The 12,425-nt window shown below is 34.2% G+C and overlaps 1 long non-coding RNA gene across 1 annotated transcript in view; it reads right to left on the reverse strand.

Moving 5' to 3' along the window:
* Positions 1-10,490: 10,490 nt before the first annotated feature.
* LOC137469502 (uncharacterized) overlaps positions 10,491-12,425 on the reverse strand; it is a 32,765-nt gene continuing 30,830 nt past the window's right edge. The window contains exon 3 of the long non-coding RNA XR_010996561.1: positions 10,491-11,540. This is a non-coding gene — a long non-coding RNA (uncharacterized lncRNA). The remainder of the gene's footprint in view (positions 11,541-12,425) is intronic.

A 12,425-nucleotide genomic window follows, 5' to 3' on the forward strand; every position in this document is an offset into this window, starting at 1 on the left:
GTTTGAGGAAAGAAGTTTAAATACCATGTCAGAAATAATGAAAGAATTGTGTTTTGTCTTACCTGAATGTTTTTTCATAACATGAAAATGTGGCCATGTATCACATATTTTGAGGCAGTGATGAAGGACAAGGGGGTGTAGGAAGTTCCCCAGCCTAGTAGACAATAAGGGACTGGGCAGGGCAGGGGGAACAAAACCCCTCTAATCTGTAAGTCTACAAAAACGTTTGTTGGGGTGTGCAATCCAGAGAAACACACTTGGATTTAATTTAGGAAGTAAGTGCTTGGGTCAGAAGAGAACTTGGGAGCAAACATTTTTAAATCATGGGTAGCCAGTACACTAAGTCCAAAACTGAGCAGGAGGAATTACCTCATACTTAAATAACACTAATGAACTACAAGAAAGCCACTGGAATCAGACATTTCTATAAGGATCAATAGTAGGATAATTAATACAAAATAAATATAAAAAGGTCAAGTCCTTTCTTAATATGAGTAGAATTCAGCTCACCCAGATTCAAATGTCAAATAAAATTTAAAATTATCTTTTTCTTTTTAGAATTTTAAAACCTGAATTAAGAGGTTGAATATAGAATGTCTCTGGAGACTCTTTCACTCCCAATGAGAGACACTGTCTCTGGAGAGGCCTGTTTTGCTGTACTAACTATGGAAAAACCTAAGGCAACTTCAGTCTTAATAATTAAGTTCTTGATTTTAACTGTAGATGGTTGGGTACCTGAGTGAGGTGATTATGTGCTACAACCCTCACTCTTGCTTCTCTTTATATCTCAGGGGTAACTATGCCGATCACAATTCATAGCAATGACAAGTGCTTCAGGAGGGAAAAAAATAAATAAAACCCACCCAATCAACTAAAAAAATCCCAAACCAGAGTCAGCCATTGAGGCAGGAGCCAAGAAGGAAATGGAAGAAAGGGGTCTCATGACTTCTATCCAAGCAATAGTGATCCCACCTGTTAGGCATGTACCTTTCAGATTACAGACCATGTGGGAATGCAAAACAATAAAGGGACCCCACCACATCAGCTGCTGAGATAACCCCAATATTTAGCCAAGATTATGAGAATCATGGGGGAAGTAAATGAGTCAAGGGGAAACCTGATATAGCAGCTTAAAGGCCAGGACATAGACCTGAGTAATTATAAAACCTGATCTGGTTGGTTTTTTATGAATTTTACATTAGATCTATTTGAATGCTGAAGCAGTCCAGTGAAAAGAAGCTAAAAAACAGACTTGTCCTCACAGTGCCCAGGCAATAGAAATAGGGCAATAATAGTAGGTAGTAAAAATAAGAATGCATGCCCAATGCGTGCCCAAGTTTCTTCTCCCTTACTTTTCTTTTGGTGTCATGATGTTTCTATTATTGAGCACAAAATACAAAAGAGGCTTAGTGGCAAGAGACCCCCAAATTCATCACTTAACTCCTCCTTTTCCAAGAGAGAGAGTAGGAGGTCCTCTATGCTAACATGGCAGAGGAATTTTTTCTTGGAAAAGTGATTTAACCAATAGGATACAGTGCAGAAGAATTTACATCTGTGATCTCTGCCAGCCTAAATTTTACTTGTAAATCTTGCATATCCTTTCTGCCCAGCACAAGCAATCTGGTGAATCTCCTTGGCATGTGTAGTAATAGGATATTAAATTGAAAAAAAAAAAAATTATCATGAATGAAGAGTCGGCCATCCTACCATCTTCTTAGACTGAAACCTATCAGTTCGGCCCAGTTTGTATTCTAGATTCTTAAATACCTTTAAAGATCTTAATTTCAATTTCTTTGTGCCTCAGTTTTCTGTTTTCTATCTTACAACAATAATTATTTCCCTGCAAAAGTAAAGAAATCAATATTTGCAAACTGCTCAGACACTCATGTAGTGCAAACCAAATAAAAACCTACATAAAAAAGGTAAAAAACTAAATGCCATATATTTCCAACATGCCTCTCCTTCTATTTATGAAAACACAGAGCATAATAAAAACTAGCAGACCGAGCTTTCTAGAAAACCTCTTACTGCCTAAAATAATAAGGAAGTTGTTTGATCATACTACAAATATTACTCAAATATTTCTGTCAAGGTCAGATTCTGGCAAGTGTCATTTTCTATTTGCTACATGAAGTACTATGTGTTTAAGTTACTGTGCAACTACCCCAGGGCTTGCAGAGTTATTGCATGTAACTCTTCAGAACCATTTTGTCTAACATTTTTATCTACATTTGTTGTTTCTTTGCTCTGTCTCTACCTGTGTTTCTTCTAATTATCCATTTCAATTTATTTTGGCCCAGTCTCGTTCTAAGTTCAATGTGCTTAAAGATGCATAAGTTAATACCTGTTTAAAGTACACTGGAGAGACTCAAAGCTACACAATCATTTTGTATATGATACACTGTGCAAATGAAGGCAGGCAGAAGAGTATATAATTTATAAATGAGATTCCAAGGAGTGTATCTCAAATGGATGCTAAAGAATACAAAGTATGTCTATGAAAACAAACAAACAAACAAAAAGCCCCAACAAAATTTCTCTTGTTTTAGGTCATCTGTATATAGTGACTCACAGTTCTACACTGGAGTGAAACTTACCTGCATTTCCAAGGTTTAAGGTCACCCGAAAAGCTTTTATACAATACAATATTTTACTATTATGTTCTAATGTGCAAGAAACCTTGTAATGAAAAAGCTACTTCATGTTAACTGGTGGAATCCATTAAAAAATACAAAGTTATGCATCCCTGTCTTTAAATTTTTCAGCAAAAATAATACTTTTGTTTCACCAAAGCTTCCAGCTTTCTGTATGTTTCACAAACTGTTCCCTTACAAGCTATGAGCTAAATTTTTTACTTCTGATGATATTGTAATTACAAAGTCACTGCCTGATACTAATATATAATAGCTGATGCATTGGCTATGTTCTACCATTCAATTGCCATTTATTTTATAATTTCAAAGATAATTTTTAAAACATAAGAAATCATTGGCACTCCTACATAGGGAGAGAACTGTAATCTTAAGGCATAATCATTTTACAGCTGTTATTAATTTAATCTTCTGTAAAGAAACACCAGTTAACCTGGCTGCTGCCCACGTGGCCTCTCTTTGACAATAGCTGTGGATGACAATTTTCTGAAGAATGCACTGACACTTTGCTGAGGCCTGATGTGCTGCTGAATGTGGGACACTGCAAAGCTAAAGTGGGAGCAAAGGTCATGGATTAGAATGAATTAAGCAAACGTGGATTAAGAAAGATCAATGAGCAGGGACACAGACTCATCAGGCTCTGTTTAGATAATCTGCTTGCTCTGACTAACATTTTCTTCCAATGTTACAGCTGAAGAAAATGTACTTGAAGCTCACTCTTGTCAGCTCCTGAGAAACTATCTGTAAATCAGGCAGACAAGATAGTACCCTGAAATGTAAAAACTCTGCCAAGGACTGATAGTGACCCTGATCCTCAGATACTACAAGTACTGTGACTGAAAAGACAGGTCTGAAATCCCAGATGATGAAACCATCAGGTCAGTTGCTCTGGCTCAGTCAGTGTATTACTAAGGAGGAACAGAGAGAGGCAACAAATGATACTGTACTAAACTGCGGAAAAGGGCATTCTCCAGTGCTATCCTTTATTAGTGATGACAGAAAAGCTGGCAGAAGAAACCAGTCATTTCAGAGGAAACATCTTGTAGAAAAATATAATCCTACAAACTGATCAGAGAAAATTCTCAGGGTCATAAAAGCTGTGGGAAGAAGTTGAAATGAGTGAAGTTCCCATAAGCCACACAGAGAGTAAGGACATGAAAAGTGTGAAGAGAAGAATTAGAATATTTACTGACTAAGAGAAGTCTCATAAGGAATTTGATCTGTCAGTCAGTAGGAAAAAAAAAACAATATCTGAACTCCTGTGATTAGGATTGAAATTTCCTACACTGAGTTCTACCTTTTATTGGTATATACTCCACTCGCTTGCAAAGTTAAAAAACAAAAATGCAAAATCTACCAAAGAACTGAAATGAAAATATAGTGGACATCATACTATAGTGATGTCTACTATAGATTTGATGATGTGTGCTGAACATGTCTCACACAGTGTGACCTCATAAGATCTCAGCTCCTAACCTCAAACCACTTTCGCTTCCCTAAATGGCACCTAGAAAATGATAATTCTGTATAATCTAGAAATAGAAGAAACTTGTATAGTCAAGTTGCTTTTTTTTTTTTTTCTGTTGCTTCAGGATTTTTCTTAGTGGTGCATATTAACTGATTTGTTGCACTAACTATGTCACAAAGGTACTAAAAATGTTACAGATAAACTAGTAAGATTTCTGCTTAAATGACAGTGTACAGACTGTCACTTAAGTGTACAAACTACTTATAAAATTAGGAGAAGGGTTGATTTCTCATAAAGTTACTGATGGAAAAATACTTTCCTATCAGGGAAGATCTTAGGAACCGCAAACTGTAAAAAAATATATTTAACTTCCTATCTCTGTTCATGATTCCACAAGACAGGGTCGGCTCTACGCAAAGGAAGTGTGTGGTATATCAAGAAGATATTAAAATCAGAAAACAATGTCAAAACAGTCCTTTGTTCAAATCATGAATAAAGCACTGAATTTGTTCCTTATAGACTGCTAGAATAGAAAGTGACTTGTTTATGGCTAGAAACTCATATATTCTTAAAATAATAAGAAACCTCAGGATTTATGTTTGCCTCGCACTCAACTTGGTTTTGTATTTTTGAGGGACAAAAAAAAAAGAAAAAAAAAAAAACAAAATCAGGTCATTTTTTTTCCCCTCTCATTTTCCCTTTTTCTGGCATTCAGTGAAAGACACAAGAAATAATTATTGCAATGCTGAACCTGAATTAAGTCCAATGTAGCTACCATAAAACAGCAGATCATATCAGGACAAGGATTCACCAGGTCCAACATCCTTCCTTCAACACTCATGAGTATGGGGGACTGGCATGCCTAGTGTCCTTTCTCCTGGCATGCACTTGCTGCAGTAAGAGCCCGAGGGACTACCTGAGATGAAGGCTCCAGACTTCTGTGTTCAATAGTGAAAATGGGGCTGACCACAGTCCTTTTAGGATTCTAATTACACTGTTGGCTCCTGAAAAATCTTGCAGCAATGAGTTCCACAATTTAATTACAGGCGTGATATGACAAAGTACTTCCTTTGTTTATTCCAAAACTGCTGCACGAAACTTGCAGAGGGCTCTCTAGATTTTGCATTGTGAGAAACAATGAACAGCTGAACAGTTTACCATGCATCTGAGATAAAGACTAAATTATCATTCTTCAAACAACTTGAGTTATCTGGCTTCTCATCAGGATCTCTAAGAACAGAATACTCTCAAAAATGTACATAAACATATGGAAAATGCATTTGTGTGAAAATCACTGTATCTTGAAAGGAGAAAGGAAGAGAAATTATAGCAGCTATTTGTTCATGGGTTCATGGTTTGGGACGGGGTTTTTTTTGTTTTATATTGACTAAGGAAGTCTTGCTTCTAGCCATTTGCACAGGCAAATTTTAAATTATTTAGTTGTGGGAATATTCTAAGATATGCACATTTTTAAAGAGTATTCTGTTAGTGTAAGAGTAAAATAATTCCTGAAAATACAAAGTTCATAACATATATGATTACAAATTCCTTTTGCAATTTGTATTATGCCTTATTCAGTCCTTGATATTTAAGGGCACTTATGGAGGGAATGTAAGTGCTATTACGGGGAGCGACATCCCATATGGCAAGTAGGATCATCTGCAGCTTTGCACACTGTTGTCATTTTTCCCTTTGAACTATAGTTTTGCATGATGTAATGTTTTTCCTGTGGTTGTTCAACAGTCTACCATTTCAGCCTGCCATATTATAAAATGCCATTTTAAGGAGTTGCAGCTGAACCTGCTCACCATAAGGCTGCATTTATTTCACAGCTGTCTAGCACACTGTCATCCCACAGGTGTACTCCAAATTTACAATTTTCCTGGGCCTCATCTTGTGATATAAGAAAAATGTATTATGCAACATGAAGAAATGGCAGCCAAAAAAGTAAATGCTGCTAAATGTCATTTTACAATACAACCTGGGCATGCAAATGCAAGTAACCTTAGAGGATGATAATATTTGCACTCTCAGCTAAATATGATGCACAAATGATAGTGGAAAGGCCAGATCCTGAAAAGTAAAAGTCCTCTTCAGAGTAAGCAAGAAATAGAAATGAGGTGTTGGTGAGGGGAGGGCATTGAAATTTGTCGATTTTCTATGCTTCTGATCAACTGTCATCAATGAAAATTTTGGAAATTAGAATTCATTTGGAGGTTATTTTCTAACTTAAGTGGAATTACAGCTGTTTAAATGTAGTTCTGTTTGTCCATTGTCAAAGAGTATCAGAAAATAAGCAATGTAGACTGTATAGGCAAAAAAAAAAAATAGGAAGAAAATATATTGAGTGTTTATTTAAAATTTACCTATAATCACGCATTTAAGGAAACAAGTATTTCTTTGAAGTTCAAACAACTATGAAAAATATTCTCTCTTCATTTCACTACACTTCATCTCACTTTTCCTCTTTCCTCCTCAACATGCCATGCCTGTTTTTCTATCTGCAAGCTTTCAGCAGTGATGTGACCACAATAAGATTCCATTTCAAGGTCATATGCTGCTGTATGTCTACATGAAACAGCCCTTTGTTCACTTAGGCTGCTGACATACACAGGTACACTGGGAGGAAGACAATGAAAAAATAACTAATAACTAGAAAAATAATAAGGATTTATTTTTTCAGTGGGATGTGACACTAGTCAAAAAAAATATTTTCAAATCTCAGTTTGAATTTTAGATCTTCATTAGAAAACTAGTTTTATTTATGAACTAATCAGGAAAACTGTAAAGGTCAGCAACATACTCTTCAATAACAAAATGTTTAAAAAACTCATTTCTGAATTAGAACGGTAGTATTATTAGTAATATTTTCAGTGTGCGATCATATAGAATTACAATCCAGTGTTATTTCTAAGTCAAATAAGACTTCTTGGGTTTGACATTTTTAAAATTAAAGACTAGGTAAATGTGAAGATAACAAAAGTTAAACTCGAATGTAAAGTAAAGGGTAAAATTAAAATACAAATATGCTTTAAATTAAATAAGTCACCATAACTTGTTCATAATTTTAGAGTATAGGTCATTATAGTTGAATATATTTAATCCTATAATCTCATTTCATATTACTGTTGGTGCCAGCACTGAGTTACAGTAAAACTAATGCCTCGTTTATTCTTAAGCTAATTGAGAGTAGATATGGCCTGATAATTTTGGTAAAATCTTCCCTGATTAATCATTTTGAAACTATAACAAGAAAACATGGCTTTATAGATAAAATAACAGAAAATACTGAAATTGGTTTCTAACTGCAATTGAAGTTGCTCTTCCTTATCAAGACCTTTACTCCTTGCTTTACCTTGCTTGTTTTCATCAACTGGAAGACAAAGTAGATTAGTAACAAAAATCTCTGCAACAAGGAATGTTAAAAATCCTACTCCCTCATTAATGTGTGTATTTCATGTCTTATTTAATCTGCTTTAAGTACTGATTTACCAGATATTTTCTGACTCTTGGTTAATAACTAGAAAGGACAACAAAAATATCTTAATACATATCTTTATTTTTCTGTGCAAACAACAAATATCTTTCTTGACAATCTTTCTTGACAATAGTGTGGTTTCTCTAATTAATTACCCATAGTAAATTTCACTGATGTGAAACAAACACCTAAGGCCTATTCTTTTTTTCAACTTGGAAATCTGAAAATATCTTAAAGTAAAAGGTTCTTAGAGAAAACAGTGCTCAGTTAGAATTATGTTAATTTTGTGCAGTTATGGCCACTTGCTTCTTTTATATGTTTTCATATTAATTTCCCATTGAAGGATTTGCATTTAAATAACAACAGCTGCAAGATATATGGCTTAAAATACTGACAAAAATATAATAGAAAGGTACTGAAAAGTCTATTGCAATTTCATGATGCTGACTTAAAACTGTACTTTCATCTTAAGATTTTAATTCCAGTGGTGAGCTTACTTGCTATTTATACAGGAAACAAAACCAGTTCTTCTTTACAAGCTTCACTTTCACATTTATAACAGCTGCAGATACTGTCCAAACTGAGACAGAAGAGGGTAATTCTTTTGTTCGCTCTGATTTTGTGTTTCTGTTAAATTTAGTTAAGTCGGCAAATGAGGAAAACGAGAGTTACAGAATGAAAAAAAGTAAATGAGATTCTAAAGAAAACAGAGATTTAAAAAGAAGGTGATGACAGCAGATTACTGAAAAAAAAATACTGTGATATCCCAGAAAACTTGATATTTTTCATTTTGTTTCAATTCTTTCTAGGCTAGTTTCTTCTTTTTCTAAATGATCATTAATAAACATTTCTCATAATGTTACAATTTCTATTGAAAATAAATTGTATCAAGAACATAACTTTTCTAGTAATTTTCTACCAGTGAGTAGTTTCTTAAACCTACACTTGCTTTTCATCCAGCTTTTGAACAATTTACTTTTATATAACATCCATATTTTCTTAGTATTCAGTGAATTGCTGGAAATCCATGTATGGTCACTTAACAACAATTATACATGTAAAAGTATACTCCTCAATGTATAAGAAAGTTTAGCAAGTTTGGAATGAGAACTTCAATGAGTATTTTCTTCCAACAGTAATTACAGCAAACACAATAAATAGTAACACTTAAATGCAGAGAAATACTGCTATTACTGAAAATGTATTTTTTGATGAGCAGTGGGAAGAGTAAAATCAGAAAATAGATCAGTGAATATGAAGAGCTGATACAAAACAGAATGTGAGATGAATAACTTAATTCAAACAATATCATGATGGATGTGGGAAAGACTTCATTACATAAAAAGTACTCCCAGTTATTGATAATACTAACTGGATTAAGTACTTGAACACTCAAAGAGTTATATGGCAGTCATATGAAATCCTTTATGGAGTCACAGAAAATAATCTGCTCCTATGCAGTGGGTTGATGTGCATGGACAAAGGAAAGGAGAAGCTTCTGCTCATATTTTTCAGCTACAGATGATCTTCAATAACTTTTGGGGCTTGTAAAGAAATAAAAGAATAAAAGGTAAAAGCAACAAAAAGTAAAATATTTATCACTGCTGTGATAAAACTTTACAAAGAAAGCATCATATTCCAGACAATTTTTAAAAACTTGTATTAATTCAACATTAGTTAGAATTAAATACTGTTCTAAATTAAGAATTCCTTATAAAAACCAGAACAAATGTTTTTATCATCTAGAATTCTTTTTCATAACAAGTCTAATAATAAATGGGAAAGACATTTAAGCAGGCTGAAAAGTTATTAAATTAATGGTAATTTTTAAATATTTTCTATCACAAAAGAAAAGAACTGAAACATTATTCTTTAAAGAGTACTTTGTGTCATGCATGTAGTTTTTGTTTAGTAATAGTATTTGTCAGTGCACAATGCTTATGTGTAGAACTTCAAATATATTGCATAAATTCTCAGGTTCAACTATCATGATTGATCTTACAACCTCCAGTTGTAGGAATGCCAATAAATTAAACTTGAGTTTTTGCTGCTAGTTTGCCTTTGAAAAGATCAAGCTATTAAAATTCTGTCTTTCTAAAAAATAACTACTTCTTTGCAGTGAAAAAATTAAGGAAACTGTTACTCCATCTGTAACAGTATTTAGATTCTACAGCAAAGAAATCTAACAAATCTAGGCAAACTGCTCAAATAGCTGACAGAGTGAACCATTGAAATAGCTCAGACTCCAGGCTTTAAAATTCTCCTTTGGCTGTACATTGTCTCAACATGTTATAGAGAAATGCAGAGCTCCTCTCTCTCAGGGCCTGATTTGGGATAAGGAGTAAATAAATGTTCTTTAGAGCACTCTTCATCTCAGGAATTTTGTACAACTCATAAGCAATTCAAAACAGATGTGCCACAAAAACTGAATATTAGACTAAATATTTTATGACTTCATAAGATAGAAGGGAGAAAAATAGAATACCATTCTCTAATAGGATTCTTTAATACACTTTTTGAAAATATGTATTCTTCATTTTTCCAAATAATGCAGTCTAGAAAGTACTTTGGACCAGAGTATGTTTCTGTATCCAAATGTCTAGAATGTTCTGCTGTGGGGTAAGAAGTCCCAGACAATTCCAGACAGTGTCTGCATCTAATATTCAGCACTAATTGTGCACACCTGTATAATGTGTCAATTTACCCAGGATGGTAGTCGGTGTACTGTGTCTTCTTGACTGAGTATCTAAAAGGATTTTGCATTAAAAACTTCTTAATTCTGGATGCAAACAACAATCACGAGGAAGTTCAGCCCTGCCCTCAGTGTCAATGTGCTCGGTGCTAGACAGCCAGAGTATGCACACATTAAACCAAATCAAAGAACCTGTGAAGCAGATTGACATGAATGTAAAGAATTGTGAATACGGACTAAGGCACGTAGTGCCTTGTATCACTGGGTGTATTTAAATTCTCCCCCCTTTTTGAGATCTAGTTTCTTCTTTCTTTCTCCAAGCAGATGCTTGTTTCAGACTGGTAATCTGCAAAAAAAAGATCTGGGCCAGAATTTAATGAGGAAAATTAATAGAAAAATGCAGAGCAAAAACAGCAGACCACCAGCTTTAATTAGTTATCTTCTTCTTGTAATTAGTCCAATGTCCTAAAAGTAACTGTGTAAGTATTACTTCTTTATATATATAAGTAATAGCATAAAAATAGTTTAAAAATCTATTAGTTACATTGTATTATGTCTTATAATTTAAGTAGTCATTACTCTACAACACACCTACTGTGCTAGTAGACATTAAGCAAACATTAACAAAAACAGAGAGATTTCATTGGAATGGAACTGCATTATTGACTGATTGATTTTATTTTTTTTTTTAATCTGTAGAGAATCTTTTAGCCTAATAACAGCAATGACTAAGTTTAGAATTCTTACTGGCCCTGAAAGATGTCACAAGAATTTTCCAATGAAAATCTCTTACCACTTTATTCCCCAGCACCTGACCCCCGTAGCCTTGCTCTCAATTTTTGTGACCTACTGCTGCATGAGAAAAACTCTAACAACCTGTTAAAAAAAACCCACTGCTGACCTTAGCTACAACTTTTCAGTACACCAGTTTCTGCTCATGCATTTCACCTACCATAGTCAACTTTTCTCTGATGGAACTTCTTTCCCAGCATACAGTCTTCTCCAATTTACCCTCACAGGAACTTCTCTCTATACTGTAATCTCCATATAGCCAGGAAATACATCAATATTGATAAAATATTTTGGATGCATTGGTTGGTTCCATGGGTGGCATTAGCTTCATCTCATCCCTGTTGGTATTCCTTATATATTCTTTGTAGTTTAAAAAGTAATGATCATTTTTTCACTTCCTCCTTCCCAGTCTTCTACTACATGATATTAATAAGTCTCCATTAGTGGTGCTGAATTTACCTGTAGATAAAGTGTCTTTTTTATTAAAGAAGGTTCATCTGCAGCACAGACCAAAGAATGTGTTCATCCATTGAAATGGACTCATTATCTTCAAAGGATTGTTTAAATGTGCAAATTATATTAATTACTGCATAAAAACTTTTGGTCAGGTTGTACCTAAAAAGCATCAAGCATAGAAATGTCAGCTGTGATAGTAAAATAATATATTCAGTCCAAGGGACTGTTTTAGTTCCACATTGCCTTTTTGGCTAACAAATACTGCTGTACTATTCTTAGATGTTTTGCTTACAGAAATATTTCAGAAATTTAGCATTAGCAGCTTCTTTACTTCTCTTGCCTCCCCTGAGAAAAAGTTTGCAGAGAAGAGCATTTGGTAAAGAAGCGCTTTCCAATACCTTTCCAGTGTGTTTTACACTAAGAAGAGAAAGGTTGGTGAAACAATAGCTGCTCTTTTGTCACTGAGAGCAAAGGGAAAAGATTTTTTTTCATTCTTTCAATGGTATATAGAAGACCATTGAAATTTGAAGATCGGAGATGTGATTCTCTGCCCTCTAATGTGAAGAAGGCAACAGAGGTCTGAAACCAGAGTGAAATTCCCAAGTGCAGGCACATGAATAATTGAATAACAAGCTGGTTAGAGAATACTGAAGAAGAGACATTCAGGGGGAAAAATGAAAAGAGAAAAAGAGAGAAAAAAAAGATAATTTAGTTTTATTTTTTTTTATGAATAAAGAAAAACCTTCCTAGAATTATAGAAATTTGTACAAATCCCAAAATGGTTTTTTTTAAGACAAGAATATTGAATTTTATTGTGAGTTTACCTTGGTTGGCTCCCAGGCACCCACACAACCACTTTCTGACTTCCTCTCCTCAGCAGAACGAGGG

This window comes from Anomalospiza imberbis, chromosome 2, assembly GCF_031753505.1.
Source record: "Anomalospiza imberbis isolate Cuckoo-Finch-1a 21T00152 chromosome 2, ASM3175350v1, whole genome shotgun sequence".
In the NCBI taxonomy this organism is placed as follows: Eukaryota; Metazoa; Chordata; class Aves; order Passeriformes; family Viduidae; genus Anomalospiza; species Anomalospiza imberbis.